Source organism: Ostrinia nubilalis, chromosome 6 (genome assembly GCF_963855985.1).
Source record: "Ostrinia nubilalis chromosome 6, ilOstNubi1.1, whole genome shotgun sequence".
NCBI classification, from domain to species: domain Eukaryota; kingdom Metazoa; phylum Arthropoda; class Insecta; order Lepidoptera; family Crambidae; genus Ostrinia; species Ostrinia nubilalis.
Window position 1 is genome coordinate 11,348,380 of NC_087093.1, and position 14,398 is coordinate 11,362,777.

The following is a 14,398-nucleotide window of genomic DNA, read 5'->3' on the forward strand; positions in this document are numbered from 1 at the left end:
ATGACAAGTGGTTAAATAACAGAAAAAAATGTTTTTCGAATAATGGTTAGCTTGACTTTTAGTACATTTTGTAACTATTAGTTTACATTTTGTTAATATTTAACCATTAGTAGCAAAATTTAACAATTAGTTATTTTAACTATGAATCAAAAAACTGGGCCTAAGTCAAGTCTTCTTAAGTTTATGGGAGAGATGTGGTTTAGTGCATACGTTGCTTCCAATATCCGCAGGTTGCAAATTATACAGGATGTTTGTTTCGAGTGCTCAGCGTGAGTTACGTATAATTACGCCAGCGCTCAAGGTGTAGAGTAATATTATGTCGAGATGATCTATTGTCAGCATCTTAGTTGTTTTTAATATTGATCATTGTGTCAGATAAGCTACAGCTTTTTATGGTACCTATTATTTGGTAGATAACTATCTGACACTTTATCAGGAACCGGTGAGACTTCTGCCTTCTCTTTCTTAGGGACCTTAAGGCCAATGTTTGTAAACACAGGATCAACATTATCTGAAGCTTAATATTGTAAGCGCATACATCGCCGCTCCCCAATACCCGCAGCTTGCAAATTATACAGGGTGTTTGTTTCGAGTGCTCAGCGTGAGTGACGTAATTACGCCAGCGCTCAAGGTGCGGAGTAATACCTGTCGAGATGATTTATTATCAGCATCTAGTTGTTTTCAGCTTCTCGGAAGCGGCTCAATAAAATTTGCGTTTTTAGAGAGGTATTTCAACGTAACACGTAGCTTACTGGTTAAATTTTGATTTCAATAGTAGCTAATGTAGTTAACGATTGATGGCTCAAACTTAAAATTAAGCTCAAAACAATTCTGATATGATAAATATTTATAAGCTTAGGTCTATTCGCAATTAGTCTAGATTTTAATGAATAAATGAATATGAATTCTAGACTTAAATTCATGCTTAGTTGAGAGTAGATTGTTGAGATTCTCAATCATAACATTTCTTTAGTATAATATTTTTTCAAACGAGAATTTCTCTCAAATTTCCTTTACAAACTGTCAATTTTTGACATAAAAATACAACAGGTCTAGTCATTCTGAAATTGAAGAGTGTCAGCGTAGTAAATCAAAAAGTCGTTTCGGCCCCGAAAAAGGAAACCGTAATGTTGAATTTCCCATTAGCAAGTGCACAAGCTGTCACAGCTGTCAACGTGACAGGTTTAGTTAGTTAATTTCCTCACAAGTTCGTACAGTCGGCCACAAATTGCGGAATACCTTTAATGCTTCTAAAGTTACTATAGAAACTATTCGCCAACTTGTATTGCTACGAGAATATTCCACAAGTGCGAATATTTTTATTACTTTATGATATTATCATTAACATAATAATAAACATGTAAATAAATTGGCAAAAAAATTGGACGCAAATATTCCTAATACGAGACTCGAGGATTCAAAGTATTAGTTGCATTAAAAAAAATTATCTATAGGAGGTGAAAAAGTGAATAAAAGTTTTCATGGTGTAACAATTCCTCTACCGTAGAATGGGGTTACTTTGAATCACGGGATGACTTTGATCGAAACTTCCATTTTGTATAAAATCACGAATTGCGTAAAACTAAACGCAATTTGGTAGTTTTTTTTTTTAGATTAGTAACACTGAAGAACTGTCAATTCCTTTTTTGAGAACACGCGGGAAATTCGCCTATTATTTTAATTAAAAAAGGTTAATATAATGTTATTCTCTATTTATAGCTAAATAATTGTGTTGCAAAACTTCATTGTGTACTTATTTATGTGATAGTAAAATGAAATTTCTAGATATACTCCATCATGTGGCCTATGATCGATTATCCCATACAGTGCTTAATGTTTTTCTAACTTCAAAGATAATGGAATGACTTGAGTTTGTTTGATGCGGGGTGTCATTGATAGGGTATATGGTGCGAGATTGATCAAAAATGATCAAATTATCCCCAGAGACTATACTCCTCTTTAAATGGTAATATCCACTGGTAGTCGAAGGTTTCAAATTTTTGGAATATAAAAAAGAATTCAAATTGGTTCGCGATGATATATCTGAAATTAGGAGAAGTGAAATAATTAATCTACCTGCCAAAACCAAAGCCTTTTGCAATTCTGGATAGTAACGTTGAATGTGTCCAATTTTTTTTATATTGATATTTCAGAACTTGTATGACTTAAGTGAATTTATATGACTTTTCTTATTGTTTTGATGCATAAATTTAATATTATTGATTTTTTTAAGACAAATTATTTTAATAATTATTTTTTAAATTTTATTTTGTAAAGTTTAACTATTTCTAAGTTCTTTTCGTTCGTAAAATCAATAAATAATACTGATTGAATGCTAAAATTTTAATACCAACATTTTAGTAACGAAATACAGTTAATTATTTGATGACTTTTACTAGATCAAAGTTACCCCATATGGCAAAAATGTCAATAACTATTTATCCCGTTGGCAGATTTTGATTTTTTTAAATATATTGGTATTATAATTGTGGTTACTTTCTATTTACGCAATAAAATCTGGGGATATCAAAGTAACCCCATTCTTCTTTTAGCTTTGATCACATACTTTTTATTTTTTTTCTCAAAATTGAGCTATATTTTTTCATTTTTTATTACACGAATCGAGAGTACTATAAAAACCGATTATTAGACTTTTTTTGTATTTTTTTACACCCACAAATTTAAAAGATATGGACCTTCAAAGTTCAAAATTGGCCAAAGTAACCCCATTCTACGGTACTAAGGAGTGAGACAATGTATTTCTTCCTCTTGGTATGAAATCGAGTAGTAATTATAAATCGTAATAATAAACTGCTACATAGTCTGTAGCATGGCTTCTCATTATAGTAATGAGAAGCCGCTGGCAGTTGCTTATTACGCTTCTTAACTAATTCTGTATGTACTCAGACAAAATTACTATCTAGATTCTAGGAGAATCTTGTGTGTGCCTAGATCTTGATATACCTCCGTTCGTGGTTTCTATTCTTGTGCAGTATTCGCGTGGAAGCTTCGATATCTTATCGAGAAAACAAATGCAAAACGCTGCTTTTGCGACCCGAAAAGGCTCTGAAATAGCACTCTCGTATTTCGAGAGTTTTACAAGGCTGAAAAGAAGAGAGTGATTTTGTAACAGACTTTACTATTTATATGACATTGTTTTATATGCTGAACTCTCCATCTGAAAACTATAGGTAGTCTTTTCTTTCACTCTGTCTAACTGCTTTTTATACCATTTTTTTGTTTTTTTTTTGTAGCTTCAAGGATAAGAAAATGATAACCTGAAGAAATAGGTTTATTTGACAAAATGATCGTAAGCAATCTTACTTAACCTTTTTACAAATAAACTGAAATTAAAGTGGTGCTCAAGTTATATGGATAAGTAAATCGTAAATTTTCAGTTCTTTATTCACAAAATTGAATCTCATATCATTTCAAACGAACCATAATGGGCCAGGAGCCTCCTAAATAAACACAGCCAGTGGATCCAAGCAGTGCGAGGTAAAATATTATGTTATTATCTCTGTAATGTAGAGAGGTACGAGGCGACGTTAATAACAGCGTGTCAGTCAATCTATGTCAACACATGTACGTATTATTACAATATTTGTTTCGGAAGAGTTACGCAAAAGTTCCATGATATTCCGTATCCGATTTCATATAAACAGATGAAAGGGTGTAGTTTGAATTTGAGGACATGATATAAACAGAAATACTTTGTTGATATGGAAGAAAATTATTTCGTTATTTATTTTAGAACTTATACATATTTCTATTACGTAGGTACGCGATGTCGTCTATGACTTTTTAGGTATTTGGTATGGTAGCCTAATGAAAATTACTCAGAATTATTTCATTCTTCTGAAATTTCTTATTAGATATACGAGTAGTATCTCATAATAAGGAAAATTAAATTAGAGATACTACTGGTGTATCTATAGCTTTTTAACGTATTTACAAACACGTACCAAATATGATGTCACCACTTTACAACAAAGTTCTATTTAATTTGGTTTGTACAAAACAAAACTTGTCCAATTTTAAATTCCGCAATTACATTTGCGACGAAGCCATAATTTTGATGGAAGGTTCGTCACGAACGAAAAGAGTCCCTCCCGACCCTTATAATGGAGAGTGCGCACTTAGACATTCCATTTATCCCAAGTTCTGCATTAGCGACACCAAGACCGCAACCGCAAGAGATAAGGACAGTAAGTTCGATCCTGCGGGAAAACAGGACATTTTAAAACAGTGTACAGTCGACAGGAGATGGGTAGGGCACATTGCACGGATGAACCAGGATCGCTTTGCCAGAAAGACCCTGGAGTGGAGACCCCGTAACAACATCCGCGGCAGGGGAAGACCGCCTAAACGGTGGACAGACGACATCCGGCAATAGGCTGGGGTAAACTTGATGCGTGTGGCCAGGGACAGAAGTCGGTGGAGGGTTGAAGAGGAGGCCTATGTTCGAAGGTGAACCCAAAGGCTGCTATAGAGAGATAAATAGTCGACAAGATATCACGCTAAACAAACACATAAGCATGCAAGCAAGCAAGCAGAAAAAGCGCGAGTTTCTAACAAAGGGTAGTCTGATGGTCTGTCAAATGTTCCTATCAACAGAGATTTGAATACTAATCTTATCGCGTCATCCGTAATAGTGGGTCTAGACAAAGTGCAAATTATAATCGCAAACCAGTCGAAAAGTGGTCGAAAAGCCCCTTTCTTGTATGGAGTTTTGACGGATTCGATTTTCGATTCGATCAAAAAGTGCGTTTTGTCTAGGGGGGCAGGACTCCTTATGCCCGTTTTCACCATCAATCCCTATTTTTAAGTGTCCCCTATGGTAACATATAACAGGCATTTTGTTTTCATAGGGGTCACTTAAAATTAGGCATTGATGGTGAAAACAGGCATTACTCTGCTTATTCTCACCTTGCACAAGATGCGTTTAGGAGCGATAGAGACATACCCAAACATACCGAAAACGCGGAGTTGATTCAATCTGCGTCACAGATCTAGCGCAATCTCTTTACATACAAGTACGTGGTGTTAAAAATAAATTAGATCACACTTTAAACTTGAAGTCATTAATTTCTCTAATTTATAAGATATGATTTATACGAGATCCATTTGGAAGGATTTTAACGCAAATTAACTATCTTCACTGTGCTTAACAGCCAAATGGAAAACTCGGCGAGGTGTATCACACAAATGTGACTGACACTCCATAATAACGGATTGAAGCTGGCACATTTTTGTGTGAAAAAGTGTTCTTTCCTACAGCTTTGACTGTCATGGTTAAGAAATCTCTAACAAGATCTATCCATCTTCTCGTTCGTTCGTTCAGCCGAAAGACGTCCACTGCTGGACAAAAGCCTCAAGGAAGTCTTCCGGCTTTCCTGCCCCAGCGGCCATCAGCTCTACGAGCTATGTGCCCCGCCCACTGCCACTTGATTTCATCCATCTTCATCCATCCATCCATCTTCTATTTTATGAAGATCACAACTTGAAAATCATATAAAACTTGGTTTTACTTAGAATAGATATTCATTTAACACGGTAGATATTACCTGTATAAGAGCATTCTTGGAATTTGCCTCTCAGAAGGATAAGTAATTTCCAGACAGACTGAACGTTGCTCTACCTGCAGATAAGTCTCAAGATTTCCGGAATTAAACTAGAATTTCTAATAGAAAGTTATAAATATCCGAGCAACGGATAAGCGCAGACAACTATCCTCAAAATTTTGACGGGAGCTCATAAATACAGCCTGAATTTATATCCGCAGATAACGCCCAATAAAACGAAGCCGTAAAGGAACTTATTATCTGTCATCTCACTCACTCTGACTAGAATCTGAAATGTGCAAGAGAGTGCGCTATATTCTGTTAAAGTCAGTTCTGTCTGTGCGGATTATAACCCGGCTAGGGCTGCCAGATATTAAACTTTTAAGATAAATTGTCCAGACGTTTTTGGCGATGTTTAAGTTTCCATTAGGTTCGCAGTCGCTCATAAGTTTGCTGTACAAATAGTGGTGCTTACTCGTATTTAATAACATCTAGAAAATTGTACATTAAGAAGTTCTATAATGTTTCTAGTAAACTGAAACTTGTGTGTTACCTGATGTATAATATTGACGAATAATAGAGGGCGCTGCCCGGCAGGTTAACATCGAACCCGTGTTATTTTATTATTAAAAATACAAAATGAGTGTGAATCAATCTAAACTGGTTGTTTACAATTAGTGATATAAGTGAACTATCTGTGACAGTGTTATTTCTGATAGAAACTCGATATTTTATGCTTTAAACCGGCAAATAAGTAACTCAAAACGTGAGGTCAAAAGTGATGAAAGACGTTCCATCTGGTATTGTTATAGTACGTGGACTGAAGACTGGATAAAGGAACTGCTTCTGTGACAGTATGCAAGTGATTGTGTTGAAATAGGTCATCTTGAAAAATACATAACCTCAACCCAAATAATATTAACATCTTCACTCTTTATTATTATATGAAACAGCGCCATCTATTAGCGTATCCCTGAACTAGCTTGTGCCCCTTTTTGACTGCCGTCGGTCGGACTTGTTGTAATTTTGACCATTTGCAACAGAGGGATCTGCCCTGTACATATTAATATTTAGAAATAAATTACTACACAAAAATGTCTACTAAACCGACGTCTGCTTCTTCTGACTGTGCCAGCTGTGGAAAGTCGCTACCTAAGAGTGAATTCATGCGATGCTCTATATGTAAAGCTGGTTATGACCTTGACTGTATTAATCTAAGTACTCAACGCTACTATTCGTTCTACAAACTGGATAAGAAGCGACGCGATAGTTGGAAATGCCCCAAGTGTGACAAAGTTACTAAAAACGTCCCCCTTACCCCAGCGCGCCCTATCAAGTCACCGGAACCAGCCAGTAATATTACCCTACGACGAGCGAAGTCAACACCCACGGAGGACTGTTCCGGCGATATGAACGAAGAATCGGACGAGCTGACGGACGAAGCAGTACCCCCATCGGATATGAAGATGTTTCTTAAAGAAATGCGAGCAATGCGTACTGAAATGAGCATGTTTCGTGCGGCAATCTCAGATCTAACGTCGACAATCAAATCCCTAAACTCGCGCCTGGATTCTCTTGAAAGCAGGGTGGATGTTCTCGAAGTCAGACAAGCCGAGGAGCATGACAACTCTGTAGTTGCTAAGTTGGAACAAACAATTACGCAACTTAAATTAGATATCGAAGAAAGAGAGCAGGAGTCGTTGGCTAATGACATCGAGATTGCCAGTTTTCCGGAGACCCAAAACGAAAACTCCATCCATGTTATGCTCACAGTAGCGAAAAAACTGGGCGTGGAGCTTGAGGAGAGTGACGTAGTGAGTGCGCGGCGAGTAGGCGGCCCGCGAGTCCCGACGGCCGGCGACGGCGTCGCTGCGCGACCGCGGCCTATTGCCGTGCGCCTGGCGCGCCGCTCGCAGCGCGACGCGCTACTGCAAGCCGCGCGAGTTCGCCGTCGTCTTTCTACCGCCGACTTAAACATCTCGGGAGCCCCCAATACCCCTCGTCCTTTCTTTGTCAACGAGCGACTCACCCGTAATCACAGACTGCTGTTCCTGAAAACTCGAGAGGTTGCAAAGCGATTGCAATGGAAATACGTGTGGACGCGAGACGGCAAAATATTCGCCCGCCAGGAAAATGGGAAGGCACGTCATCGACTTCGCACTGAGGCTGATCTCCCGCGGGTTTTTGGGGCTAACGCTGTTAGTGATGCTCAGTCTAATGTGCAATAATTTTGCTACTTGCCTAATTTTGCGGCCTGTTACACGCTTCGCGTTGTTTTTAAAAAAATATAGAACAACATTTAATTGCGTTTCTGCATTTTATTTTATTTTATTTTTTAAAATGATTGTTTTAACATGGAGAAATAGTTTTTGTTTTAATTGTTTCTTGTTTGAACTATCTTTATTTCTGGAGAGTTGTTTATTTTTGTTGCAATGCTATATTTTATATATGTTAATAATTGTGCTATGTGTTGTTGACAACTATGTGAAGGTTGGTGTATGTGGGAATGCTGCTAAAGCCATACCAGCCTTCTGTGTAAATATTAAGTGTATTGGAATGTATAATGGGTGTGATAAGATGTGGTTTACCTCTGCTGTGTTAAACCGACTAATAGTTGTATTATTTCTTCGTAAGAATAAATGCATGGTGATTCCTTTTATTCATGAACAGTATTTGTGTGCATATTTTATAATTAGAGACACTGTTGCTATATTATGTTATACATACTGTATTGGATGTGTTGTATACTTGGTATGTAAAACTCATAGTTCATCTAGTATATCATTACTGGTTTTGCCTCACGTAGATACTGCCACGAACATAAAACTCTTTAGTCCAATTATGAACCGCGATCATCATAGTACTATGAACCTTGATAAGCAAAAATATTTCCACGACAGTTACTCAATAGAGTTTTGTCTATGCTCGTGTATAATAACAAGCCTCTTGTGTCTTTTAATTTTGTTCGTTTTTCTTAATATACGGCATCTAACAATGGTTAAAAAATATCTTAATAACTCAAAATTAATACTTATTTCTTATTCGTTTGTGTTCCAATTCATTAAAAATAGATTTTTGACATTTGGGTTTCTTAATCCTGGATCTCTTGGTACTCGACACGAGGAATTTTTAGTTGCAATAGAGAGACATTCGGTTGATATCATGGCCATAAATGAAACTTGGCTCAGGGACGGCGAGGAGAAGCGGGCTCCTGCGCCTCCAGGCTATAGGCTCCGGCACATCCCGCGCCCGCCTAGCGTTCGAGCGCGCGGCGGGGGCGTTGGTTTCTACATTCGTAAAGGTGTCTATGCTCGACAAATCAAACCACCAAATATTAATTCAGTAGAACAAATGTGGCTGAGTGTTACCCTAAACGGCCTCAAGTTTGCGATCGGAACTGCATACCGACCCCCGTGGCTTAACGTTGATACTTTTATTGATGCACTCACTGAGTCAGTTAGCTCTTTTTCCATGTTTGATCACGTAATTCTAATGGGGGATTTCAATATCAACCTACTTACACCGAACGACTCTAACACAAAGAAGTTAACTGCTTTCCTCCAATATGCTAACCTTGAGCAATTCGTTACGCAACCGACACACTTTACAGATCATTCGGAGACTTTAATAGACCTAATTTGTAGTTCTTCTAAAGTTTTTGATGTTTCTGTTGATTTCATCCCTGATTTATCTAATCATGCTTTTATTTCATACAAATTACGACATACTAAACCTAAAATATCTCCTAAATGGATACATTACAGACCAATTAAAGACATTAACCCAATAGAATTTAACGCTTTTATAGATACAATCCCATGGGAAAAGTTGCTTAGTAATGATGTAAATGAAGCTGTGTCATCCTTTAATGCTTACTTAATACATATCTATGACATTCACGCCCCATACATACACTCCTGTGTTAAACATCAAAGTTACCCCTGGATAACGCCGACAGTTAGGGAAATGATGAAGCTACGGGATCAAGCTCATGCCAAAAGTCGTCTTACAAAACAGGATTCGGATAAAAAATATTATAAAGAATTAAAAGCAATAGTAAATAAAGCAATGTATGCTGAAAAAGCAGCATTTTTTCAGCAGAATGTTAATAAGAATTGTAAAAACTCTAAGGAATTGTGGAAAAATATCAAAAGAAACGTAGTAGATTTTAAAAGTAGTAAGCATAATCCAGTTCCCCCTCATATCAATAACCCAGATCAGATTAATAATCATTTTCTTAACCTTCCCGGAAGCAATAGTGTCACTATTTCAGACCTCACGTATTATGAATACAACCGTTTCAATTCATCAACATTTGGTCTCAAAACTGTTGATGAAGATTCCATTTTGAAAATCATTATGAATTTTACGTCCAATGCCATAGGTGCAGACGGAATCTCTCGTGACATGATTATGTTAACTTTACCACGAACACTGAAAGTAATAACGGCAATTGTCAATAGTTCAATCCAGTCTGGCATCTTCCCTGATGTATGGAAGGAGGCTCTTGTTAAACCAATCCCCAAAAAAGGCAATCCTAACGAGCTAAACGACCTCAGACCCATCAGTATTCTACCCTTCTTGTCGAAAATTATAGAAAAAGTCATTTTTCTACAGTTATCTGAGTTTCTTACTGCTAATAATATTTTACCACAAAAGCAATCTGGATTTCAAACTGGTCGCAGCACGGCCACTGCTCTTTTAGATGTGATTGATGATATTCTGGCAGGACAAGATGTGGGATGTGGGTCTGTTCTGGCTCTTCTTGACTTCTCTCGTGCATTTGATACAATAAACCATAACCTTCTGTTATCTAAAATGTCCTACTACGGTTTTGATTGTGGTGCTCTGAGGTGGTTCTATAGTTACCTTAATGGAAGATCACAGCGCGTGGAGGTCAGTGATGAAAGTGGAATATCATCTCTTTCACAATCTGCCTTATTGAGGCGAGGTGTTCCGCAGGGTTCCATATTAGGTCCAATTCTTTTTATTTTGTATAGTGCTGACTTGACTAGTAAAATCATAAATTGTAATTATCATATTTACGCAGACGATTTGCAAATTTATTTGTCTTTTAAGCCCCATGAAACTCTCGCCGCGGTTGGTAAAATCAATGAAGACCTTTTTAGGATTAATGCATGGGCTAATAAAAATTGTTTAGTTTTGAACCCATTAAAATCTAAATTTCTTGTACTCGGTTCCAACATCCAAATAAATAGTATTAACAACTTCAACCCTAATATCACAATCAATAATGAGATTATCCAACAGGTAACTGAAGCTCGTAACCTTGGCGTCCTTATGGACAACAGACTTAAGTTTCACAGTCATGTTTTGGAGACGGTTAGGAACTGCTATTATAGGCTCAAAGTACTATACCATGTACGAAATTACTTGGATGTTGACGTGAGAATTAAACTCTGTGAATCTTTAGTTTTGTCCAAGCTTAACTACGCCGATACCGTCATAGGCGAATGTATCTATGGTTACACTAAAAAGGTCATTCAGCGGGTGCAGAATTCCTGCGCCCGATTCTGTTTCAACATCCCGCGTAGAGCCCATATCTCGCCTTTCCTCAATCAAGGAAACCTTCTTAATATGAAATCAAGACGTGCATTCCATTACGCGTGTTTACTATTTGGGGTTGTGCGTACTAAAAGTCCACCATATCTATATGAAAAGCTTTTATTTTCCCATAGGAGTGTTAGGCTTGCCTCACGCCTTGGATGTCCAAGTCACAGTACCGCAGCATTTCGTGGTAGTTTCCGTTACTCTGCCACGAAATGCTGGAATAACATACCACCGCCTTTCAAAAGTTGTAATACATTGAATTCTTTTAAATTAAATTATAAAAAGTATCTTTTAAACTTGCAAAAGCATACATAATAATGTGGAATTTATTTATAAAATAGTACCTACCTTTCAATTAAAAACCCAATGGATTCTCCATCATGTCATATTTTAAAAGAAATATTCGAAGGAACTACATAATTTCTTTACTTAAGTAATTTTGTTCATGGCTGTACCTACTCTTTGTTACATAATATTTGTCTAACTAAGCTACTATTTAATAATCAAAATTTCGCATAAGCTGTTTAATTAAATTACCTGTCAAAGCAGTATTAATTTTTAAAATCACTTATTTGTAAACCGATTGTTCTTGGGCGGGCTGCGCCCTTTTGCTCAACTGGCATCCGCAGAATACCAGTGGTCGTGACGTGCTCTCTGCCGTCACGGCTTATACTGAGCAGATGCCATTTTGGTGCATGTACCTTACTGTTTGGTTTTGTTATATCTATTTGTTATTTTATTTTGTACTAGCATCGAATAAATACTTTTCTTTCTTTCTTTCTTTCTTTCTATATAACAAAACAAGGATGATACGACAAAAATAGCTGGACATTTAACACGGCTAACTTATCTTTTGTAAGTAGAAATTATGAGAACAGTAGAGACATACAAATGTTTTTATTGTGTGGATACCTGCGTCTTCTAGTTTACCCACCAAAGGACCCATCAAACAACCGTTCGTCATAAATTATACATAAGTACTTATTATTATTTTAAAGGTCAAGCTTCCATTATTATGAATGTTACAGTATTTTAGATTAGCCAGTATTCCGTATTCAACCCTGTCATAACAAAGTTATAACAAATAACTTATTTCATACGGTACACTCCAAATGAGTGGCGTATAGGGGCGAGATCGGGTTTCGCGTCACGTACGGGTGTTGATTCGTTGTATTATATTTCTGTTCATCTTAGTCTGCTGAAAGTATCAATCAGTGTTTTATGCCAGGAACACGTGTTCTTGGAGAAGTACATTTTCCTCAAGTCGAATACGTACGTGGCTTTTAATAAAGTAGCTTTATGTTGTGTACGCTGAATCCGAATGTGTGAAGTTGTTTGTAGAACGTGTATCGATGTTAATACGGTTTATACCTACGGTTTCATGGGTACACATGGAGCACGGAGTGTCTATGCGATTGAAATGTCTATCAAATAAATAAATAATATATAAATAAATATCCTTGGACATTTTACACTACGCTTCTAGTCCCAAACTAAGCAAAGCTTGTACTATGGGTACTAGACAACGGATATATAGATACTTAAATACTTTTTTTTTGTAAATACATACATATTATACATAGTAACCCAGACCCATCACAGAAATTAAAATTCATCATTTCAATTTCTGCCCGGCTGGGAATTAAACCTCTCGGCATAGTAGTTCGTTTCGAACCACTACACCAAACGGCCGACAAATGAATCTAATAGTGATTTTAATAACATTATAATAATATTACTTTTAAATACTGAGTATTCTACTTAATAATATCTATATTAAGACTAACTGGTTGATGTAATAATTTTAATGACAGAAAATAAATTACAATTCTTCACCGCCTTCCCCCTTTTATTCCAAACAATCACCATCCACCCAAGTTGTCTAGCAGAGATCGCTTTCCAGCGATAAGACGGCCTAAATTGTGGCTTTTCAACTTGGTCTTTCTTTTAACTGACAGGGTTTTTATGGATATAATAAAAAGTATACTACATCTGTGTAGAAATTCACACAGTAAACGGCGAATTAGGTTAAATTTACTATCCTTGTAATGCTCGTGGTTTGAGCCACAAATTTTACAGTAGACAGCCTTGAGACATCAAAATTAATTATAATTACATATGGAATGTTCTCATTTGTCTTCATTACCATCAAAGATTCGTCACAAACTGTGCGTTATTTACGTCACTAACTATACGTCATTATGTCAAAACTCCGACATTCTAAACCACCCGACAATTTAGGAATAAGTAGGTAGTTAGTTTTGGGAACTGATTAATATTTGTGCCAGCCCTAGTTTTCATAGGCCGTTTTAAAGTAATCGTCACACTTTTGATCCAATAAAGTTTCTAGTCTATTCCAATGGCACTGAAGAAATAAATTAAAAGAGTGAATTATTTTTGTTAGTGTCAGTTTCAAAGCAATCTTAAAAAGAAAAAGAGGTAGGTAACCGGTATGTGTAGGTACTAAGAGAGTACTTACTGATATACAAACACTGCAGTGAAAAAATGCTTGTTGGTTATTTGCTCGACTACAAAAAGGAGTATAAAACAAGCAGTTTATTCAAAGTTACTTTTTAAACAATGACTGTTTATTTCGGTAGGTTTTCTTCTTTCAGTGAGAGCTTTTGTATTTCACGCACTAGGTACTTACGGTAGTAGATTTAGATGGCAGTTACATAAGAATCGTACCAAAGTATTGATAGGTTTTCTATTGCTAGACAGGAATAAAAAAATGTTAGAACGTGCACTGTTTATATAAAAATGTAACTTCAAATCGCGTCAACAAAATGTACCTACACGTAGGTAAATAATAAGGTTTTATTGGTGTAACGATAACATTGTTACTTTGTCAACTATTAACTATTATACCTTCCACGTAATCATTGTCGCTTCTCTCGGTGGCTCAAAATCGACTAAATGAATTTTTGATAGGTCTTTAACGTAATGAGGTTCCTACGTATTTTAGTTTAGCACAGTCTATTTTGTAATCCACATAAGTACTCTTTGTTCAATACCGAAGCGTGTGTTTCTCATGTCTGTCAAAACGTCGACGAAGTTAACACAAATAAATGCGAATTAACCTCACATATGAATAAAGGATATCGCAAACGATGCAGCCGTGAAATATTGCACGCCAGCGTGGATGGAACTCCGTTGTGCTTGAACCGCTTGCATTTACATAAATATTCGTTTATCGGGACAACTCGTGATTCAAGAGAAAATCTTGTTCGAGCAAAAAATGGAAGACAGAGGTTAAAAGATGC

The 14,398-nt window shown here is 36.5% G+C and overlaps 1 protein-coding gene across 1 annotated transcript in view; it reads right to left on the minus strand.

The window, feature by feature from the left end:
* Positions 1-14,398, minus strand: part of LOC135072629 (hemicentin-1-like) — a 214,330-nt gene that overhangs the window by 18,081 nt on the left and 181,851 nt on the right. The gene's annotated exons all lie outside the window — the stretch shown is intronic.